This window comes from Crinia signifera, chromosome 7 (genome assembly GCF_055691185.1).
Source record: "Crinia signifera chromosome 7, ASM5569118v1, whole genome shotgun sequence".
In the NCBI taxonomy this organism is placed as follows: domain Eukaryota; kingdom Metazoa; phylum Chordata; class Amphibia; order Anura; family Myobatrachidae; genus Crinia; species Crinia signifera.
Genome location: NC_139223.1, coordinates 117,866,578 through 117,891,043, shown reverse-complemented (window position 1 = coordinate 117,891,043; position 24,466 = coordinate 117,866,578). Strand labels below are relative to the sequence as shown.

At 44.9% G+C, this 24,466-nt stretch overlaps 1 long non-coding RNA gene across 1 annotated transcript in view; it reads right to left on the bottom strand.

The window, feature by feature from the left end:
* LOC146019529 (uncharacterized) overlaps positions 1 to 24,466 on the bottom strand; it is a 132,767-nt gene that overhangs the window by 18,975 nt on the left and 89,326 nt on the right. The window contains exon 2 of the long non-coding RNA XR_014450583.1: positions 22,745 to 22,921. This is a non-coding gene — a long non-coding RNA (uncharacterized LOC146019529). The remainder of the gene's footprint in view (positions 1 to 22,744; positions 22,922 to 24,466) is intronic.

The following is a 24,466-nucleotide window of genomic DNA, read 5'->3' as shown; positions in this document are numbered from 1 at the left end:
GGCGGGGATGGAGGCTGGCGAATCTTCCACCATCCCCTGCAAAGACGAGACCCGCTGCATATGTACCTTAAAGAAGGGCTAATACACAATGCCGCTGTAAGGTAGAACTGGGTGTATGAACCCGGTTGCTGTGACCTCTATGGTCCTGCTGGCCTCCTGTGGGCTAAGGCTTCACCAATAACAGCCTCATTTGTGGGGCTGAATTAAGTCCGGCCCCAGACCGGTGCCGCCTGGTCTTTAGTGTGACAAGGTGGCCCGCAGGAGATAGACCACACGGCAAAAAGGGTGAGCTGGTGATCACAACCAGTCTACCAAATGCAAAGAAATATACCCCATGGGTGCAACAATGCACTAAGGTGGTAAATAACAAACAAACCCGTGAATACTCGCACAGGGAAGGAATGACCCCTAACTGGACAAACCTGACCCCCAGTGCGAGCTGCTGCAACAATGCAGATGGTACAGTCAAATATAAATAAAATGAGAGCTGCAGGGAGAACCCCTGACTTATCTGAGAAGATGAAGACAGACAAGCCCAGGGGTTCTGTAACAGACAGACAGGTAGACTGACGGGCTGACAGACAGGCAAGCAGGATTGGAGCACTGGAACCAGGAACAGACTAGCTGATACTCTGGAAGCACACAGGACACTGTTACAATGGCTAAGACCGGGAACACTATGGAGCAGGAACCTAGATGAAACAGACTTGCACTGAGGAGTAGGATTTATAACAAGCAGTGTCTGCATGCTGAGAACGTAACTATATAACCTTGCATGCAGCCACACCCAAAAAGCAGGGTATGCATGAAACCCAGGGAGCTGGATCAGCAAAACCTGGAGTACTGATCCAGGGGAAACATACAAACTGCAAACAGAATATATAAACTGCACATTTACAACGCTGGAGGCAGATCGTAACAGCCTCTTCCAGGATCACGTGGTAACACATTACCGGAGGATGAAATGACACAGATAGACACACTGATTTTGGGTATCTTTAGCAGGGTGGAACTATATGGATACAGAGGGTAAGTCCTACTATACATATATGCTGAGTGTTAGTCTGTGGGACTGTGTTTGGGGCGCGGGGCTCTTTGGGCTGCTGTTGCTGGGCTGCTCCATGGCATCATATCGTACACTTTCCATCACCCCTTTAGTTTGTTTAGTATATATGTAACACCCTTCACATTTATTATTACCTCTTACTTAGGTAAGTCTTATCACATATAATTTCCCCCTATCCCTTTACTATCACTTTAATTTCACACTAATGTGATGCCATGGGGTGGTTCTGCTGGGCTTGCCTGGGGGGTCCCGTGCCCTGGACCTGTCTCAGAGTAGTGTTAGGGACTTGTCCTATTGAGGTAACCTGGACGCGGTGGATAAGCCGATAATAATGGCCATCATTATGCTAATAACCTCAGAAATGCAATATAGCAAAGATATTAAAAGGTCTAGCATTTATATTTAGTGTGCACCTGCAAACTCCTCCTCCTGCTTGCTGCACTACAGGTCTCAGCAGGTAGCACCTCATATGTCCAGGGTGTGCAGTTTAGGGCCCCTCCCCCTGGAACTATATGGAGTCACATGGTTAGACATGTGACTGGAATACCTTCACCTAGTACCAACAGAGATGCCAGCGGGACTAAGATGCCTGTTTATACGGCGCAACACAGTTTAGGGGAGATTGGTGCCTGGCGGGGGAGAGCCGGGTAAGTAAGGCGGCAGACTGTTAAGTCTGATTGTGGCATCATTAGGAGAATATCTATAATTCCAACTCATTTATATTATGTGAAATTTATGTAATGTGACCCACCGGCACCTCCCTCATGAATAAAATAAATTTATTTACCTAGATGTGCATGTTTGTTTTGGAATCATTGTATGCATATAAGCTTTTATATTATAAAAATAAAGAATTTAATAGACTAATATGACTGCCTCCATTATATTGATATACGTTTTTACATGATGGTTGTACACAGGTGAACCAGGTCACCAATTAAGATAAGTGGTATATATAGGAGTCCTTTACCTATTTTAATCATTCGCTCCTGAGGAAGCCGGAAACATACTGATCCGGAGAAACGCGTTGAGTACTTGCATTTGGGATCCACTTACCTACCAACGATCCTTTCATCTCCTGAGTAGATAGAGCACCACCTGAGACTGGAAAAAGGTTTATTTACCGCTGGAATACCTAGCCAGATCCCTAAGAGATACACCAGAGAACCAGTGGTCGCCATCAGGACAGCTCTTGAAATTATAGAGCAAAAATCCATACTACAGCTGTTTATCTACAACTAGAGGAATACTGTATCTGTCTAATTTCCAACATCCAGCAACCATCAGTGGATCATTTTTAATTGGTATTTAGAAACATTTTCCTTTAAATTTTATAGAATATTCCGTGACATTTGACTTTTAAACCTGAAATCCATATACCACTAGATGTCACACAAGTGACACTTACTCCTATCCTTTATTTTACTTTTTGTATGTATTATGTTGTATATTTTCTTCAGTTATTATATTGATTAACCCCTTCCCGACGGGGCGTTTTTTGTTAACTTTTCTTTTTTTTTTCCTCCTCGCGTTCAAATAAGCGTAACTTTTTTAATTTTCCGGCTATATAGACACATGAGGGCTTTTTTTTTGCGGGACAAGTTGTACTTTTTAATGGTACCATTTACTATACCGTATAATATTCTGGGGAATCAGGAAATAATTCAATGTGGTGTAAAAAGGAAAAAAAACGCAATTCCACAATTTTGCGCTGGTTACGGTTTTTTTGGAGTTCATAGTTCGTTTAAAATGATGGATTATCTTTATTCTATGGGTCGTTACGATTCCGGTGATACCAAACTTATATAGTTTTCGTTACGTTTTACCACTAAAAAAAATATAGAAAATTTTACGGTTTTTCTAATTTGCGTCGCGTCGCCATGTTCTGCGGCTTATAACTTTTTTATTTTTCCACCTACGGACTTGGGGGGGGTCATTTTTTGGGGTAGGCGATGCGACCAAAAAACGTAGTTTTGGCGTTGGGAATTTTTTTCCGTTTACGCCTTTAACCGTGCGGGATAACTAATGTTATATTTTAATAGATCGGACTTTTAGGAACGCGGCGATACCAAATATGTTTATTTTTTTTATTTTTTATTTATTTTTATTTGTGAAATGGGGAAAGGGGGGTGATTTGAACTTTTAATTTTTTTTTTTTTTTTTACTTTTTTTTTTTTTTTTTACTTTTACTACAAGGCCCCCTAGTGTACTTGACCACTAGGGGGCGAGATCGCCTGTACTAGGTTCAGCCATAGAGCTCTATGGCTGAACATAGTGATTTTCAGCACTTCCTATTACATCCTGCCTCAGGCAGGATGTAATAGGAATGCTAACATGGCCAGCACAGGGGTCTACATTAGACCCCTGGCTGCCATGGCAACCGATCGGCACCCTCCGATCTCGCCGCGGGGGGCCCCGATCGGTGCCGGAGGGGGGCGCCCCCCCTCCGATCAGCTATTAAAGCACTGCGGGCGCTTTGCCCGCGGTGCTTAAAGGGTTAAACGGCCACGATCGGCGAACTCGCCGCTCGTGGCCGTGAGAGCAGGTACCTGGCTGTAATATACAGCCATTACCTGCTCTCTTTCAAGCCAGCTCACTCCGTGAGCTGGCTTGATTCCCCCGCAACCATCATATGACGTACATGTACGTCATATGTCGGGAAGGGGTTTATATATTTATCTTAAGTAGAGTTAATAAATATTATTTATTGTACTACCGTCTGAACTTAAAACATTCAGCCAGCGCTGGCATACTGTGTTTATTCTCAGGAACAAGCTGACAGAGGACGGGCAGATAGCTCAGACAGACGCTATCACTGGCAGGGCTGTGCTTGACTAGCTCCCTTAAAAAAGGCATTGTGTCCCATCCCCAAGGGAGCAGCCCGCCCAGCCCCTAGCGCTGATAAACAGCTGTGAATGGGCGTGCTGGCCTGGTTTCCCTGCATTGCTCGGCGCCGCCATCACCTCGCATCCTCGGTTGCCACAGGAGCCTCTGGCACAAGACGCACCTGGCCTCTCCATCTCCCAGCATCCCTTGTTGGTGAGCAACCAGTCTAGGAGACACTGCTGTAGGGTGGACAAGATGCCAGGAGCCACACCTGTGCGCCCATAGTCTGCATGTAGCAATAACTAGCTGGTTCCTGTCCCAGTATGTAAGTAGTACAGAGGCTGCTGCTATTCATGCATATGACAAGATAGATGATACTGTATAGTAGGTTTTACTTTTCTATTTGTTTTTTAAGATTTTCTAACTTGTCTTTGTCCATAACAAGAACAGTTTATAAAATAACTGTCTTTTACTTTGTCAATTACTGTGGGTGGAGTTAAAAACAGTACCCAGGCAGTATTAAACTATTAGTTTAAATATAACATAAGCTACACATCCCAACCTGGCCCATTCCATGAGGCACAAAATAATTTCTACTTAGTCATCCCTTAATTTATGATTGCCATCATCTGTGTTGAAATTCCTTTATTACAAATGACATAGTTCAACACAGGTGACGCAAATCATATATTAAGAGGAAAGTCCTGATAGAGAGCAATTTGTCCCTCATGGAATTAGTCTTGTTGGGAGGTATGCGATAACAATATACACCCCCCCTTCCCCCTGGACCTGCTTGACTTAAATGCCCCGTGCACCCCCCCCCCCCCCCTAGTGCGTGTAGTGGTTGTTCCCTAGCGGTAACAGGCATGTGCCTCTTAGAACACATACAAATATGGTTTGTCTTATTTATGTGTTATGTGAGTGTTGGTGAAATATGTTGGATAAACACTTGACCTCAAGGTGTGTACATGCGATTCTCTTTCAATTTGATCCCAATTTGATCGGGATCTAATTGAACAGCAAGCAAAATACATTTGATTTTGACTATATAGTACAGATTTGTACTATAAAGTCTTGTTTGAACAGTCTATTTGCCTATTTGATCCCAATCTAATGGGGACGTGCATCAGGATCGAATACAGCTGTACATTTGCGATTCAGACTAACTACAGTATATAGTCCAAATCAGATAGAAAATGACCTTGAATGGCACCGTGTGTACACCTTATTAGAAATAGGAGACTATACACATAGGGCCTTATTTTGGTTTGTTCACTTCCCCGCACATTTACACGGGGGGAGGGGGTGATGTTTCCCTTTTGCTCATGCACATTTCTGCACATCTGCATACGCTGAGTGTGAAAGGGCACGCCGTTTGCACCTACCAGTGCAGACGGGGGCATGGGGAGGTAGCGAAGGGACATTCCCACGAGAACGCCCAGCATTTCATGGGTTTTCCCATGAAAATGCGGGGCATTCCCATGGAAATTAGGCAGGGGACATGCAAAGCTAAGACATCAGAGTGTCTTAGTTTTGTGTGTACTTTCCAAATCATTTGATGGTCAGTGACCATCAAATGATTTGGCCTGAACACCAAAGGCTGCAAATTTATGCAAAGCATCCATTTGCAGCCATGCGGGCAACTCGAGGAGCGAGGAGGGGCAGGCTGCTGTGCGAACAGCGTTTTATCTACACGCAATTCACAGCATTGCGTGTGGACCAAAATAAGGTCCACAGACCATACATGGATAAAGAAACTTCAGTAGGGCTGATATAAGTTTTGATGTTGCAACCGATGGTGGAAGTACACACTGATAAGTATTTCCAATTGTGAGTCAGGTCAAGCAGACTATCTTGAGACATCATTTTTGGATCTAAATCTATTTTTATATTGATTTTGTATCCTGATGGCACGCAGCCGCAGCTCCGCCGCTAACTGATACCACCATCATTGTCTGTGCCAGTACTGTTGACACAAAAGTTCTGTGACTTTATTTTAAAAGATCATTTCTTCTCTGCGTGTTGAACAGCAGTAATAGAAAATATACAGACATAATTTAGAAAGATCAGCAAATATTTGGATTGTACCTTACACTATTCTTAAAGAGCAAAAAGGGAGGCTGGTTCCTTGCTCTAGCCAAATTAGGGAAACTTAGGATAAGAGCATTGAAACTGAGGTGGTTATTCAGACCTGATCACTAGGCTTTCAATTAGGTAATCACCACCCAGTCAGAGTGAAATCTCACCCTGTGAAAGCCTGCAAATTGCCCAAGTCCGGACAAACACACATACAGTAAAAAAAAATATTTGGCTGGTGGTGAGTGCACGGGTGGGGCACGGGGTCTGAAGGATGGTGGTATCAGTTAGCGGCAGAGCTGCGGCTGCGTGTCATCAGTGCAGCCAGCAGACAGTTCACCTGTGGAGCTCTGCATGCAATTTCATGGGAGTATTATTTCATCATCCCGCAAGTCTGCGTCTGCAGCTGCAGCAGCCAGCTCCTAGACCAGATGCACATAGGGACGGGGACGGTCTTGATGCCTTCTGTGTGAGTAAATTTTTCTGCCTGGATTAATATATATATATATATATTAGGTAGGGGGTTGTGAACTTTCCTGTGCTGTAAGGGTAGCTGCACTTCTATATACCTCGCTGTTAATAGAGGTATGAAACAGAAATAGATGAAAAAAAAAGATATAGAGGTGCGCTAGGTAGAAGTTTCACCCAAAGTATATACGTGTTGGTAAAACAATATATATATATATATATATATATATATATATATATATATATATATATATATACATCCATCCGTTTTGGATAGCACTCTCCACCTTTTAAGCACACCAGCCGGGGTGTCAGTCCAGAAGCCCTAATCCAATAGGTGCTTCAGATAATATGGCAAGACAGTTCGAAAACAGACGCACTCACCGGTCTTCTTTTTCTCTGCACTTTTAATCACAACGTGAATAATTCATCAAAACATGACAGTGGGTATGGTCAACGTTTCGGTCCCTCCAAGACCTTTGTCAAGACCCCTTCTCCTGTCTCCATTAGCGTGCAAACCATGTAACAAAACACCTGCCTTATATGCCAGCAACAGGACACCCCCCCTTTCCAATCAGGAAGTAATCCAGAATGCAATTTAACATCTAGCACCACCATTGGTGCCACTCAATACATACAATACATGATCATTGATTGGGTCCCCCCACTGGAGAGAGGGGGTGACCGGGGACTTTTATTGCTGAGAAAGGAAGCAAAGTGGATACAGAACTTGGACACTATTGCCCCGAGAGGGCTTAATGAGTATAACTCACTTAGTGTTTTTTTGATCAGCTTGTTGATCATTACTGAGTATAGGGTAGTGTACCATAGCGCCTGGTCATGTCTGATTTACTATCAGATTTTATATATATAGTTTTTCAAAAAAATACAAAAAATAAGTAACTGTTTTTAATGTGTGTATATGTTTGTATTGTTGTTTTGTAGGTAATATGTAATGCCTGCCCGCTATGCCAGTAAGGGATTATTTGATTGGAATTCTGGGCACTAAATAGTGCCCTTTAGGATGTAAGGGTTGACTGCTTGTGTGAAACGCATATATGCGCTCCATAGCAAACGAGTATTCACTTCCGCGTTATGGATGTGAAAAAAGCTTAATAAAGTTTTTTGGCTATTGGAATGGTTAACGCCCAGTGTGTGGGCGGAAGCGCGACGCTAGTATAGCCCAGATACCATTGACACGCATAGGGGGGTAATGGAACGCAAACCGCCAGCGTGGAGGAAGGCGGAAGTGAGTGATATCTATGACTTCCGGCCTGTGAGACGCAGCGCGGCAAGTGGAACGCACGCCGCAGCTGCACTTCACTATAGTCCAGAGAAGACGCGGCGGTAGTGACGGAGTTAAACACTTCCGGTCACTGACCCGCATGATCGTGACACGCACGCCGGCGCTAACAAGGGGAATAAGGTGAGCATGTTGCGGGGGGCACAGGCGGTCACCCCTGATGTATACAAACCAGCTGGGAATTGTATATATGTATTGAGTGGCACCAATGGTGGTGCTAGATGTTAAATTGCATTCTGGATTACTTCCTGATTGGAAAGGGGGTGTGTCCTGTTGCTGGCATATAAGGCAGGTGTTTTGTTACATGGTTTGCACGCTGATGGAGACAGGAGAAGGGGTCTTGACAAAGGTCTTGGAGGGACCGAAACGTTGACCATACCCACTGTCATGTTTTGATGAATTATTCACGTTGTGATTAAAAGTGCAGAGAAAAAGAAGACCGGTGAGTGCGTCTGTTTTCGAACTGTCTTGCCATATATATATATATATAAATTTTATTTTATACAACAATATAAAAACAATTGATGTTCACACAATATTTACATCACAATTAGTCCAGGTGTTCGATACCACTTTTAACTAGTGTTTTCCAGGGTTTTATAAAGGTATATGTCGCACATTTGAAAATTCTAAAAACTGTGAGGAATATTGCACACCTCAATCTACGCTCTCACCGGCCCTAATACAGTTTTTTTCACCAAACTGTGGGGGTTATTCTAGTTCACTCTTTCTGACAAAATACTTCTTAGATGGACAAAACCATGTGCACTGCAGGGAGGCAGATGTAAAATGTGCAGAGAGAATTAGATTTGGGTGAGTTATTTTGTTTCTGTGCAGGGTAAATACTTACTGCTTTAATTTTACACTGCAATATAGATCTCATTTTGAAGTTAAACCCCACCTAAATCTAATTCTCTCTGCACAAGTAACATCTGCCCCCCTGCAGTGCACATGGTTTTGTCCATCTAAGAAGGATTTTGTCAGAAAGAGTGAACTAGAATAAGACCCTGTATGTTCAGTTACAGGAATGGGCCGAAGGCCATATTATACTGAGAGGGGATTTTAATACAACTGTAAATCAGAGACTGTATGAGTCAGGTAATATCACTAATAATAACCCCCCCGCTGGCAATAGCATTAATAATGGACTCCTTACATCTGGTTGATCCATGGAGATATCAACACCGGGTAGATAAGGAGTTTACATTCTACTTCCACCCACATCATATGTCTTCCAGAATTGATTTCTGGTTGATACCAACGACCTTATTAGTCAGAGTAATACAAACAAAAATAGAGAATATAGTAATTTCAGATCATGCCCCCACGTGGTTCACTCTAGCACTCCCCTCTCCTAAACCCTACCCATTTAATTGGAGATTTCCCCACTTACTTTAGAGTCCTCAGAATTTAAAATATTCTTAGAACAACAATTTTTAAACTATACGGAAGATAATAAACAACATATAGAAGACATAAATCTGTTCTGGGCCACATCCAGGGCCGGCGCCACCACTAGGCAAATCTAGGCATTTGCCTAGGGCGCCGGCCACTGGAGGGCGGCATTTTGTGCCGCCCGGGTACCTGTCCTACGGTGCTGTGTATTTAAATCTGGCGGCGGAGGCAGCGGGGGTCCCTGCAGTCCATTAGAAATCACGAGCGCTATCCGCCGGGCTATGCGGAAGCGCTTCTAGTGTGAAAACTCTGGCAGCACGGCGCACGCTGATCTCAGCCAATCAGCGTGCTGCCAGTGTTTTCACACTAGAAGCGCTTCCGCATAGCCCGGCGGATAGCGCTCGTGATTTCTAATGGACTGCAGGGACCCCCGCTGCCTCCGCCGGCCAGATTTAAATACACAGCGCCGCAGGACAGGTACCCCCCCCCCCCCCCCGGCACCGGGGCGCCCCCACCCCGACTCGCCTGGGGCGCTCCGGTGCCTTGCACCGGCCCTGGCCACATCCAAACCATTCCTTAGGGGGCATATTATCGCATACGTTGCAGCTAAATGTAAACAACTAAATAAGAGGTTTGAAGAACTCAGCAGAGAGGTCTCCATTGCATATTCCGGTATGCTTGGAGATAATACAACAGAAACCCACAAAGCATACACAGAAATAAAAACAATGTACGGTGCACTCTGTACGGAGAAAGCACAATACAACTTAGACTGTGAAAAAAAATCTATATTTTAGAGGGGGAAATAAGGCAGGTAAAATACTGGCCTATTTAATAAGAAGTAAGCGCCCAATAACGCATATACCGAAATTAGTAGTAGGGCCACAATAATTAAATACGGACACTGAAATTGCTAATGCCTTTCTCAGATATTACTCCCAACTGTACAAAGCACCAGCTGACAACCCTCTAATGGGAAGGATTTCATAAAAAAAGCTAATGTTCCAAAATTAACAAACTCAGAAAATATAGATCTGGCGAGGCCCATCTAAGAGCAGGAAATCAGGGATATTACCTAGGGGCAAAACACCCGGCCCTGATGGGCTGAGTGCGGAATATTATAAAATCCTGACTCCCCATCTGATACCCCATCTCCAGTCATTATCTAACGCTATATTAGAGGGAGAGCAACCATACAAAGATGTCAATAAGGCAAGAATTATTATATTGCCTAAAGCAGGTAACGATACCACCTTAATAGCATCCTACCTTCCTATCTCTCTACTGAATCAAGATCTTAAAATATTAACGTCTATTATGGCAAATCGATTGCAATCAGTATTGCCCAAACTCCTTCATACTCAATCAGGGTTTTTACGTGGCAGGTCGTCAGTACACAATATATGCCAAGCAATTGCAGCTATGGTGCAAGCAGAGAGTAATTCTGAGGGGACACCAGCACTGAGAGCCTGCGATGCAGATAAGGCCTTTGACTGGGTGTCATGGTTACATCTCAGAATGTTACATGCTCAAAATCTAGGAATAGGGTTCATTACTTTTTTTTCGTAAACTATATTCTTTACCTACAGCCTTTATAACATTTAATGGTATGAACACAACATAGCATATAGTGATTAACTGCTACTTAATCACTATATGCTAGGCTGTTAGGCCTTCTGGCTGTGTAGTCTTCTAGATGTGAAGTATTGTAGTGTAAAGTATGCAAACTATATTAATATAACATCGGAGATATACAGGAGATGAACAGGAGGGAAACAGGAGGACAGAGAACACTTCATCCTCCACTGAAACTCCAGCAACCAACATACTGCAGTGAGTTTCCTGATCCAGCATCACCTACAGTCTGCACAACCTGGACACTGAACTCCATACTGAACTGAATGCTGTCAGGCACTCCCTCTGTCTCACTTATACACAAACTATACTTCCTTTAGGCTCTCCACGCTTCCAGCACATCACCTTCTCACTGCTCATTCCAGGCCACTCCAACCTCATTCTATATCACTACTCTGAATAACTTTATACCAAAATATGGCTCCTCAATCCGGTCCCATACCAGTCCTCACTGTAAGGTCTCACCCCCTCTCAACTTCCACAGCTCTCACACGCACCGACAATCCACACAACCTAAATTCTATCTCACCTGTCCCCTCCCTTCCTTTCTGCTGTGCTCTCTGGAATGCTAGATCAATCTGCAACAAGCTCCCAACTATCCACAACCTCTTCATTTCCCACTTTTTTAACCTTCTCCCCATCACGGAAACCTGGCTCTCCACCTCTGACACTACCTCCCCTGCTGCCCTCTCTTATTGAGGCCTCTCCTTCACCCACTCGGTCAGACCCGATGGCCGCCAGGGTGGAGGAGTGGGCATCCTCCTCTCCTGCAACTGCACCTTCTGAGTCATTCCACCTGAGCCCTCCATCACATTCTCCACCTTTGAGGTACACACTATCCGCCTCATCTACCCCATTCACCTCCTTGTGGCTGTAATCTACCGCCCCCTGGCCCCTGCTTCCTTGATAATTTTGCTGCGTGGCTTCCACACTTTCTTGCCTCTGACCTCCCCTCTATCATCCTCAGTGACTTTAACATTCCTATTGACATCAATAATGCTGCCTCCTCTAATCTTCTTAACCTTATCACCTCCTTTGGACCTCCACCCCCACATAATCTCGGACACTCCCTTGACCTAGTCTTCACCCACCGTTGTAATCTCTCTGATTTCTCTAATTCTTCTTCCCCACTATCTGACCACAATCTGCTCTCTTTCACCCTCTCATTCTCCCTTCTCCCAGACCCACAGTCACCAGATATAACCTTGGGTTTCTTGACCCTACTGTCCTGTCTTCCCTGGAGACTTTCCTCTCTCCTCTTTCCACTATGACCTTCCCCAACCAGGCTGCCTCTTTCTATTACTCTTCTCTCACCTCTGCTCTCGACTCTGTAGCCCCCCCTCCACACTGTCCCCCTCCGACGCTCTAAACCCCAACCCTGGCACAACAAAATAACACGATTCTTGCAAAAATGTGCACGCTCTGCTGAAGGCCTCTGGAGGAAATCTCATTCTCTGGCAGACTTCCTCCATTTCAAGTTTATTCTCTCCTCTTACAGCGCTGCTCTCTCCTCTGCCAAACAATATTTTTTCAAATATCTCATCTCTTCTCATTCCTCCAATCCCTGCCGTCTCTTTGAAACTTTCAACACTCTACTTCGCCCTGCACCACCCCTTCTTCCTTCATCCCTCACTGCCAATGACTTTGCCTCCTTTTTCCTCTCTAAAATTGAGATAATCTGACATGATATCTCCTCCCATACCCCCTCTGCTGCCCACCCACCCCAGTCATCCTCCCCTCCCAACTACCCAACTCTGTCATCCTTCTGCCCTACTACAGCTGAGGAAGTCTGCTCCCTCATCTCATCCTCTCCTGTCCCTTGGAACCTCTCCCCTCCCAACTCCTCATGTCCCTCTCCCCCACTGGCTGCTCCCACCTTGCTCACCTCTTTAACCTATCTCTTTCTACTGGCATCTTTCTATCACCCTTCAAACATGCTCTGGTCTCACCTATTCTTAAAAAAAAAAAAAAAACCTGGACCCTTTATCTCCCACAAGCTACTGTCCTATCTCTCTTCTCCTATTTGCCTCTGAAATACTAGAACAGCTGGTTTACAGGTGTCTCACCAGCTACCTGTCTGACCACTCCATCCTTGATCCCCTTCAATCTGGCTTTCGCCCACTTCACTCCACTGAGACTGCCCTAGTGAAAGTCACCTGCTGTCAGCCAAATCCAAGGATCACTTCTCCCTGCTTATCCTTTTGGACTTATCTGTTGCCTTTGATACTGTGGATCACCCTCTCCTCCTCCACACACTCCTAAACATTGGCCTCTCTGGCACGGTCTTCAACTGGTTTTCCTCTTACCTCTCCAACCGTTCCTTCTCAGTCTCTGCCTCTGGCTCCACCTCACCACATTCCATCCTTCCTGTCGGGGTCCCTCAGGGTTCCGTCCTTGGCCCCCTTCTGTTCTACCTGTACACCTCTGGGTGCACTCATTAACTCCTTTGGCTTCCAATATCACCTCTATTCTTCTATTCTGATGACACCCAAATCTACCTCTCCTCTCCTGATCTGTCCCCCACTGTTTTCTCTCAGGTTTCCAACTGCCTCTCTGCCATCTCCTCCTGGATGTCCGAGCAATTTCTGAAGCTGAATATGGACAAAACCGAACAACACCATCATCTCCCCCGTTCCCCAACTCTGCTGCCATCATCTCTCCCGTTCCCCACCTCTCACTCTCGACTCCTCCCTCTTCTTTGCACCCCACATCCAAGCCCTTGCCCATTCTTGCCAGTTCCAGTTATGCAACATTGCTCGCATCAGGCCCTTTCTCTCACAGAGTGCAACTAAGCTTAGCATCCACTCACTGGTCATCTCACAGCTTGACTACTGTAATGCTCTCCTCACCGGCCTCACTCGATCCCAACTGGCTCCTCTCCAATATGTCCTCAACTCTGCAGCCAGGCTTATCTTCCCCTCCCGCCTCTCTAATTCTGCCACTTCCCTTCAACAAAATCTGCACTGGCTTCCATTCCCCTACAGAATCCTCTTCAAACACCTCACACTCACATACAGGGCCATCTCTAATTCCATTGCTCCATATATCTCTAACCTCATCTCCATTCATACACCCTCCCACCCTCTACGGTCAGCCGACGACTGTGGTCTCTCCTCCACCCTGATCACTGCTTCCCATGCTAGAGTACAGGACTTTGCCCGTGCTGCACCCCTTCAAGGGAACGCACTCCCTCGCTCCATTAGAGTCTCCCCGACCTTGCAAAGCTTCAAACGGGCACTGAAAACTCACGTATTCATCAAAGTGTACCCTTCCACTGTATAAACTAGTCCTGCATAAACTAGCTGGTTCACCGACCCCTTGCCTGATTATATCTTGCTATCTAGCCACCACCCACTTGCTTGCACCTCTTGTAATCTATTATAAAGGGAAAAGGGAAGGGGGATAGACCAGTGCACAAGTATGGTTGGTTTAGAGCAGTGAAGAAAATATGTATGGATCCACAGTATGTTGAATATAAATACAAGTAAAAAGGACTTGTTTGTAATAATAGGTGTGGAGGTGCTCCCTAGAGAGTAATAATGGGTTATTTGGAAAAAAGAAGGAAAGACTCTCTTTTTGTCGGGGCACTCTTTGTCAAAATAGTATTTGTAAAACGTATGTCAAGTATAGATCAGATATATTAAGGGGGGACTTGATGGGTTTCTCAAATATGCATGATATGAAAAATTGTAGTAAGACGTGTTAAGAAGAGTCAAGGGAATAATCCCTGATATGACAAATGATATCACTAAAATTAATCTTTATTATAATATTTTAAAATTAGTACTAGACATGGACACACAGAAAAACAGAAAACATATAAAGAAAGATACGTGTACCCAATAATAAACAGAGGCTACAGCCTGTACTGGTTTGTACCAAGAGGCTACAGTGTATACCATATGTATGAAACAAAACTAATTTCCTGTTTAGATAATTGTATCAAAAGTTGCAATTGGTCTCTCTATGAAAGGTATAGTTAAACTGTAAAGTATCCTTTAGGATAGTAGCATGCAGTAACAGGCTAGTAGCAGTCAAGAGTCACAAATCATCAGCAAAAGAGTATAGGTATAGGTAGTATCTTTCAGGTTAATAAATTATCACAGTGAATATCTCGTATGTAGCTTCAAGCGAAAATATAGGTAGTAGATATAGAAGTGGAGATTTAAACAACAAGGAAATTATGGTTTAATAAAAGGTCCCCTCCTTAAGTTTGCAGGAGTAAGAAAAAAGGGAAAGAAATGAGCGAAGAAAAGAAAAAAGAGACCCCACAAGTTTCCCTGGTGTCAGTGCGCCAACTTTATATACCTATAGTGTGGCAATGAGTGCAGCTATTCACAGCCAGGTCTCCCTAGTCGTTACCAGCCACACTCCGCCACACCAGCTTCCACTAAGTGTAATTAGTGGGCTTTTACAGGTATTGTGGGACGTCGACCTTGATCCCTATTATCCTTGAGGTGGCTGCTGCCCAGCTCTGTATACCTATGACAAGGTTAGGGGTTCAAAGGTTTCCTTCAGTGGGGTCACCCCCTCTGTGTACTCAGGAGGCCCTGGTTTTGTCAGCTTCCGTCAGCATAAAGATATGCTGAGGGGCTTTTGTAGGTATTGCGGGTGAGCGGACCTCAAATCGCCTAGGATAAAATTGGAGATGGAAAGAGTGGTGGTTGCTGTCCAATATATTTATACCTATGACAGGGTTATGGGTGCCATTGGTTTCCTACCAGAGGGGTCACCCCCGCTGTGTACTAAGATGGCCCAAATTTATGTCGGCTTCCGTCAGTGTCTTCTAACACTGAGGGGCTTTAAAGGTATAATGGGCAAGCACACCCCCTAACTTGTGGGTATGAGGTCAGAATAGTTCATACACAAGGTTTGAAGGTAAGAGAGTAACAGTGTTCTAAATAAGAGTACTGACATATGCTTTAGGGCATATGGTGAGCAGAAACAAATTTAAGCTTATATATCAGTATGGAGCTCTGCTGTTATACCAAAAATAGGGGAGAGAGGCGACAAGAGGGAAGAGAGAGGGAGAGTCAGAAAAAAGTAAGAAAAAAGAGAAAAGAAGAAGGAGGAAGATAAGACAAAGGGAAGAAAATAGGGAAGAAGATGACAGGAGGGAGGAGACCGTGAATACCTCCTTGTTCACCCCGGGGGTCAGATCCAGGACCTCGCCCGAGTATGCGCCGCTGTCAGGCTGGAGGATCAGCGTCTGATGCGCTGGCCGTTTAGCAGGGGATTACACCGGCTGGGACCTGTTGTGCCTCCTGTATGTCTCTGCTCACGCTGGAGGGTAAGCAGATGATGCACCGGCCGCTCACGGAAGGTTGAGACGGCTGGGACCTATGGTGCCTCCGTGTGTCTCGAGCTTGATTGCCGCGTGTGCTACAGGAGCTGTCAGCCGGTAACCGCGAGCACTCTCTCCCGCCCGCTGTCTGATGCTGGAAGGGGAGGGGAGTGTGAGCCACGGGCTAGAGGTGTCCTGGCGTAGCGGCGCTGCTAAGCAGCGTAAGATGTAAAAGGTTTAGCAGCGTATATTGCTGTCTGCTTCCAGTGATGTCAGCGGTATGGGATCTGACCGGGGGATATCAAAGGGGACGTCCTTGGCAATCCAGGTGTCCCAGAGCGCTGCTGTCAGCGTATAGGGTGACCACAGGTGACCACAGACGATCGTTTCGCCGATAGGCTTTCTCAATGTGTGTCACACATTGAGAAAGCCTATCGGCGAAACGATCGTCTGTGGTCACCTGTGGTCACCCTATACGCTGACAGCAGCGCTCTGGGACACCTGGATTGCCAAGGACGTCCCCTTTGATATCCCCCGGTCAGATCCCATACCGCTGACATCACTGGAAGCAGACAGCAATATACGCTGCTAAACCTTTTACATCTTACGCTGCTTAGCAGCGCCGCTACGCCAGGACACCTCTAGCCCGTGGCTCACACTCCCCTCCCCTTCCAGCATCAGACAGCGGGCGGGAGAGAGTGCTCGCGGTTACCGGCTGACAGCTCCTGTAGCACACGCGGCAATCAAGCTCGAGACACACGGAGGCACCATAGGTCCCAGCCGTCTCAACCTTCCGTGAGCGGCCGGTGCATCATCTGCTTACCCTCCAGCGTGAGCAGAGACATACAGGAGGCACAACAGGTCCCAGCCGGTGTAATCCCCTGCTAAACGGCCAGCGCATCAGACGCTGATCCTCCAGCCTGACAGCGGCGCATACTCGGGCGAGGTCCTGGATCTGACCCCCGGGGTGAACAAGGAGGTATTCACGGTCTCCTCCCTCCTGTCATCTTCTTCCCTATTTTCTTCCCTTTGTCTTATCTTCCTCCTTCTTCTTTTCTCTTTTTTCTTACTTTTTTCTGACTCTCCCTCTCTCTTCCCTCTTGTCGCCTCTCTCCCCTATTTTTGGTATAACAGCAGAGCTCCATACTGATATATAAGCTTAAATTTGTTTCTGCTCACCATATGCCCTAAAGCATATGTCAGTACTCTTATTTAGAACACTGTTACTCTCTTACCTTCAAACCTTGTGTATGAACTATTCTGACCTCATACCCACAAGTTAGGGGGTGTGCTTGCCCATTATACCTTTAAAGCCCCTCAGTGTTAGAAGACACTGACGGAAGCCGACATAAATTTGGGCCATCTTAGTACACAGCGGGGGTGACCCCTCTGGTAGGAAACCAATGGCACCCATAACCCTGTCATAGGTATAAATATATTGGACAGCAACCACCACTCTTTCCATCTCCAATTTTATCCTAGGCGATTTGAGGTCCGCTCACCCGCAATACCTACAAAAGCCCCTCAGCATATCTTTATGCTGACGGAAGCTGACAAAACCAGGGCCTCCTGAGTACACAGAGGGGGTGACCCCACTGAAGGAAACCTTTGAACCCCTAACCTTGTCATAGGTATACAGAGCTGGGCAGCAGCCACCTCAAGGATAATAGGGATCAAGGTCGACGTCCCACAATACCTGTAAAAGCCCACTAATTACACTTAGTGGAAGCTGGTGTGGCGGAGTGTGGCTGGTAACGACTAGGGAGACCTGGCTGTGAATAGCTGCACTCATTGCCACACTATAGGTATATAAAGTTGGCGCACTGACACCAGGGAAACTTGTGGGGTCTCTTTTTTCTTTTCTTCGCTCATTTCTTTCCCTTTTTTCTTACTCCTGCAAACTTAAGGAGGGGACCTTTTATTAAACCATAATTTCCTTGTTGTTTAAATCTCCACTTCTATATCTACTACCTATATTTTCGCTTGAAGCTACATACGAGATATTCACTGTGATAATTTATTAACCTGAAAGATACTACCTATACCTATACTCTTTTGCTGATGATTTGTGACTCTTGACTGCTACTAGCCTGTTACTGCATGCTACTATCCTAAAGGATACTTTACAGTTTAACTATACCTTTCATAGAGAGACCAATTGCAACTTTTGATACAATTATCTAAACAGGAAATTAGTTTTGTTTCATACATATGGTATACACTGTAGCCTCTTGGTACAAACCAGTACAGGCTGTAGCCTCTGTTTATTATTGGGTACACGTATCTTTCTTTATATGTTTTCTGTTTTTCTGTGTGTCCATGTCTAGTACTAATTTTAAAATATTATAATAAAGATTAATTTTAGTGATATCATTTGTCATATCAGGGATTATTCCCTTGACTCTTCTTAACACGTCTTACTACAATTTTTCATATCATGCATATTTGAGAAACCCATCAAGTCCCCCCTTAATATATCTGATCTATACTTGACATACGTTTTACAAATACTATTTTGACAAAGAGTGCCCCGACAAAAAGAGAGTCTTTCCTTCTTTTTTCCAAATAACCTCTTGTAATCTGTCTGTCTTCCCTGCCTACTAGATTGTAAGATCCTTCGAGCAGGGTCCTCTTCCATCTTGTTGTTGGGCATTATGGGACATATACATAAACCCTTCAGAGAACAGATATTCACAAGGACAAAGCATAGTCATACTTTAGCTAAAATAGCAGCAGCAACATGCAAGACAATTTTGTCACAATGGATACATTCAAATACTTTAACAATAACTTTATTAATCCCTAGAATAACATAACACACTTGTTCCAGATGGACTGGATATAAATTACTAAAAACAAAGATAAAAATGCCCAAATCTTTTTCAATATATGGTTGCCACATGTTAAAACCTTGGCTCCTCAGATTAAAAATACACTGAGGAAAACAGTATCAGTGACAGTATGGTATGATAGTACTTGTAAAGTGATATGTAATGTGAATTTTAATGGGGATATATATATATATATATATATATATATATATATATATTCAATGAAAGGATATATATAAAAAGAGAAATAATCACACTTACAATTCATATAACATAAACCTAATTATCTATATAATAAGTTGAAGAGTGTGTGTGCGTGTGTGTGTGTGCGTGTCTGTTGCATTGCGGACACACCGTGGCACTCAGAGCCGCCAAATTTGGCAACAAGATACCTGTGGACCTGGTGGTGTGCATGTCAAAGCCGTTTTGGGGAAATTTCACTTAGAAATGTAAAAAACACCAAGGTTCAATTTGCCTTATTTAATGATCTGGAAAAAAAATCTAAGATCTGGGAAACCGAAGACAAAGGAACAAAACAACATCTGAGTTCATTGCTGTCATTTACTCTGAATGCAAACACATTCTAGCATTATGGTGAAGGCTTTCAATTGGGAATAATTGGAGAAATACATAAACCACACATCACACACACACACACACGTACAGATGGGTCAGGTCCCATCCTGGCTGGCGGGTCGCCAGAACGTCCGCGCTGGCGACCCGCCAGCAGCCGCGCCAGCGAATACACTGAGACGCACGCGCGTCTCAGTCTCCGTCGCCAGCGCAACGGAAACCCTGTCCGTCTCCGCCTCAGGGAGACGGACAGGGTTAGGGGGGGTTAGGGGGGATGCGGGCAGGCGGCGGGGACCCCGGATTACCGCCGGCAAGCCGGCGGGGACCCAGGGGAACGGATGGAAGCGCCGTCGGAAGGGGCGTCCCCTTCTCGCCATGGCGCTGGCGGGGGATGGCGGCTGGCGACGCCAGCGCCATCCCCTGCCAAGATGGGACCTGACCCATCTGTACACATTGTACACACACCACACACACATCACACAGACAGTACACCATATACGCACACACAGCACACTACACACACACACACACACACACATATACCATACTTGCCTACCTGACCCTCTCCATGTGGAAGAAAATGCTCTGGCTTTCCCTGGTAATGTATGATTGCCAGCACCTGTGGGGAGCTAGGTAAAGGTGTTTCACCACAGGTGCTGGCAATCATACTTTACCAGGGAAGTCCAGGAACAGAGCATTTTCTCCCGCGTGGAGAGGGTCAGGTAGGCAAGTATGTCATATACTGTATACGTAGCACACCACACACTTACACATTGGACAGATACACACAACACACACACACATACATAACACACCACAAGAAGTACAACACACACCCATATACACTGCAACACAACCAAAAACAGTACAACACACACAAACACAAAGAACATACACACACTTATACCCCTTTTACACCAAAAAACCCGGATCCGACAAGGCATTTGGAACACAGATCCAAGCAAAACCGGATTCGGGATTTGCACCGTTTACACTGGTGCCTACCTGCAGTTTAGACGGAGGTGGGGCTTGAAGATGACATCATCTCCAAGTGCTGGGACCGTGATCACCCCTGCCAGGACCGCCGATCATCGCCCTGGGGGCAAGCCCAGCACCAAAGTAAGCTGCTGGGCTGCCCCCAGCCCCCGTGCATGAATGGATGCCGCACACAGACATCCATTCACCTCCTCCCTGACCCCTGACTCTGCTGCTGTCTGCAGAGTACATCAGACAGCAGCAGAGGCTGTGTGTGACCCCCATCCAACCTCCATACTGACCACAGGATTCTGCGGTCTATAGGTTGGGCTTCCCCCATTGATGTAAACAGGTTGCATGTGACAGGTAGCAGGTGGGATAAATGTGACATGTAGTGTGACATAGAGGTGCATGTCCCTGCGTCACCCCGCCATCTCTGTCCCTGCGTCACCCCACCATCTCTGTCCCTGCGTCACCCCGCCATCTCTGTCCCTGCGTCACCCCACCATGTCTGTCCCTGCGTCACCCCACCATCTCTGTCCCTGCGTCACTCCGCCATCTCTGTCCCTGCGAAACCCCGCCATCTCTGTCCCTGCGTCACCCAGCCATCTCTGTCCCTGAATCGCCCTGCCATCTCTGTGCCTGCGTCACCCCGCCATCTCTTTCCCTGCGTCACCCAGCCATCTCTGTCCCTGAATCGCCCTGCCATCTCTGTCCCTGCATCACCCCGCCATCTCTGCCCCTGTATCACCCTACCGTCTCTGTCCATGCATCACCCTGCCATGTGGCATAATGTGAATTTTGGCTCAATCCAGGTGGCAAATTAGGTGCTAAATCTCAGGAGTGGATGTGGAATTCATCTACACACACAAGCTATCAAGTCAGGAGTGGTGCGTTTCAAAATAAAACACCACCCCTGATTTAATTGCTGGCATTGAGTATCAATGCAAACACATTCTAACATTATGGTGGAGGTTTTAATAAATTACAATCTTGAGCCATAAACGCAGCTTAAGACAACATTTGACAGCAATTTTGGGAAAAGAAAAAAAAGGTTGTCCCGGGCAACGCCGGGCGGGTCAGCTAGTATAAGATATTTATAAGAATATACAAATATATTTAAACTTTGATTGGGCCCATGAATTGGTAATTTGCTTATATCACTGCATATATATGAATATACAAATGTTCTCTTGATAAAGAAAGCTCAGTCTGAACTCCAGCTATAAATTAAAACAAGGTATCATAGTTCCATGTAACAGGTGGAATTATTGGAAACACTTCTTGTACTGATTAAGATTGTAATCTCATAGGTTATTGAAATATGAAACCGCTTGCACCCGCAGTGGTGTCGGTCCATGGCAACCACGGCGGGGAGTCCTGCATTGATGACCCCTCTCCGGTCAGCGAACTTACAGAGGAAAAATGTGATGTTACCCACTGGTGCGTCTCTCACCTGCGCTGCCGTTCAATCCCTTCTGGCTGGCGGCAAGGTTATCTCTTGCACTGCGGATGTGGAAGTGGCTAGGAGGAATGATTTATTTAGACACATTTCAGTGTCCATGTCGACTGTGTAGAAATTCGGGATGAAAAAAGGGTGAAAAACCCCATGTCGACCTTTTGACTATCGACCTAATGTTTGTGTCGACCTAATGACCCTGTCTACCTAACACATGTTGACCTGTTGGCAGGTGTCTTGGGACCTACTGTAGGGTAAATGATTTCCTTGATGTAAAAATAAAACTTGTTCTCAGCAAAAAACTTGTGAATTACCCATATTTTCTGGTTATGTCCATAATTTGTGATCTAAGACTTAGGGGCAGATTTATTAAGCTTGGAGAAGAGATAAACTGGAGATAAAGCGGAGAAAAGGTAAAAGGAGATAAAGCACCAGCCAATCAGCTGTCTTTGAAAAAGACAGTTGGGAGTTGATTGGCTGGTGCTTTATCTCCTTTTACCTTTTCTCAGCGTTATCTCCAGTTTATCTCTTCCCCAAGCTTAATAAATCTGCCCCTTAGAGTAAGATCTACAAAGGTTTCTCTCTGAGCAAGACACAATGTAGAATTGTGGCTATGAAATCTAAATAACAGCCATGTACTCTCTGTAGTTTTGAAGAATACTATGTTATTTTTGCATATTAGAGAACCTCTAAACAGGTTTCATTTGTCAGAGTACATCAGTTACTTTGTTTAACTGCTCCCATTGCCTCCCCATATTGCAGGCTAAGTATGCAGAACATTTGCAAGATTGCGGTCTTCACATTGTGCATAAAAATCTATCAACATAAAACAATTTTAGCAGTTGCTGCTCACGCTCAGGGCTGGAGTATTGAAGGATAGTTGGATTCCAATCTGAAAACAATCCACTTGATCACACGACTTGCTCTGTTTATTTTATTCCCACAATGAAAAGGCTCCTGCAGACAGCCATTAAAACCTGATTGCCTTTTTTGCTGAAGCAAGAAATGCATTTTGGATATTATTCCGGAGCTGTGAACAGAAAAACCATAACATTAGAATAATGTGCTCAGGATAGCACGTGGTGCCTAGTGTGATTGCAGGTTGTCTTTCCGATAATGCATTTATACAGTAGTAGCTGTTTCTAGGATCACAGCTTGTACCCAGCCTTTGGAAAGACTCTCAAACGGGAAACTGGAGTAACAGTGTGAGTCTGTAGTGAGAAGTATCCTGTAAAGTATTTGAAGATTTAATCCACGTAACTTGAATACAGCAAAGTAAAAACTATTTGAAGCTGTCAGTGCTCTTATATTTAGGCCCTTATTCAGATCAGATCGCAGTACAAATTTGTTCTCAAAATGGACGAAACCATGTGCACTGCAAGTGGGGCTGATGTAACATGTATAGAGAGAGTTATATTTGTGTGAGTTATTTTGTTTCTGTGCAGGGCAAATACTGGCTGCATTCTCTTTACATTCTCTTTACACTGCAATTTAGATTTCAGTTTCAACACACCCCACCCAACTTTAACTCTCTGACCACCTACAGTGCACAGGATTTTGCCCATTATGAGAACAAATTTGTACTGCAATCAGATCTGAATAAGGGCCTTAGTTCATGGTGGAAATTGCAGATTATATTATTTGACTCCTCAATAAAGTGCCTTGTAATGGTCCATTGAGATGCTTCATGAGCACAAAATATGGGTTTAGGGATATGCCTGTGGTGCCCAAACTGAGTGGTGAATTTACTAAAATGGGAGTTTGAATGAAGATGGGCTATAACTAATAGCAACCAATCAGATTCTGTTTTTTATTTAGCATCTTCAAGAAGATAATAGATACCATCTGATTGGTTGCTACAGGCAACATCCCATCTTCCATAGAACTCTCATCTTAGTTAATTTACCCCTGAGAGCCATGAGACTTGCAAGGGTGCTTCAGGTTGGTGGTCCATGACCAAATTAAATTGTTTATGGTCAAAGTGACAGTCAAAACCAGTGCTGGTAGCTGTCAATTGTAAAACATATAGACAATCATAGACACAACTGTACACCATCACATTCCTGACTACAAGGATAACAAATAAAACCTTTTATCTTTGAGGTGTCATGAACAAAATTCTGATACTCTGGGGTGCCATTATTCAAAAAGGTTTGGGAACACTGAGATACGCAGCATGGTTATGGTATATTTCATTTACAATGTCTAGTTCTGCAGTCATATGGTCGACCACTATTGGACGACAGGGTCAAAAGGTCAATGGGATCAAAAGGTCAAAGGGTTCAAAAGGTCGACATGGTCAATAGGTCGACGTGGAAAAGGTCGACATGAGTTTCAATTTTGGGGTGTCTATGTTGACATGGTATGGACACCGTCTAAGTGTACTGCGTCTGCTCGCCATGCTTCGAACACAGTGACTTCTTGCGCTCAGCACACTATTATATTCTCTCTCCACAACGTAGTGGATGGTAGGGTATGACATACCGCTTGTCGGCACATGTCGGCAAAAAAACCCTCATGTCAACCTTTTGACCCTGTTGCCCTTTTGACTGTCGGCCTTTTGACCCTGTCAATC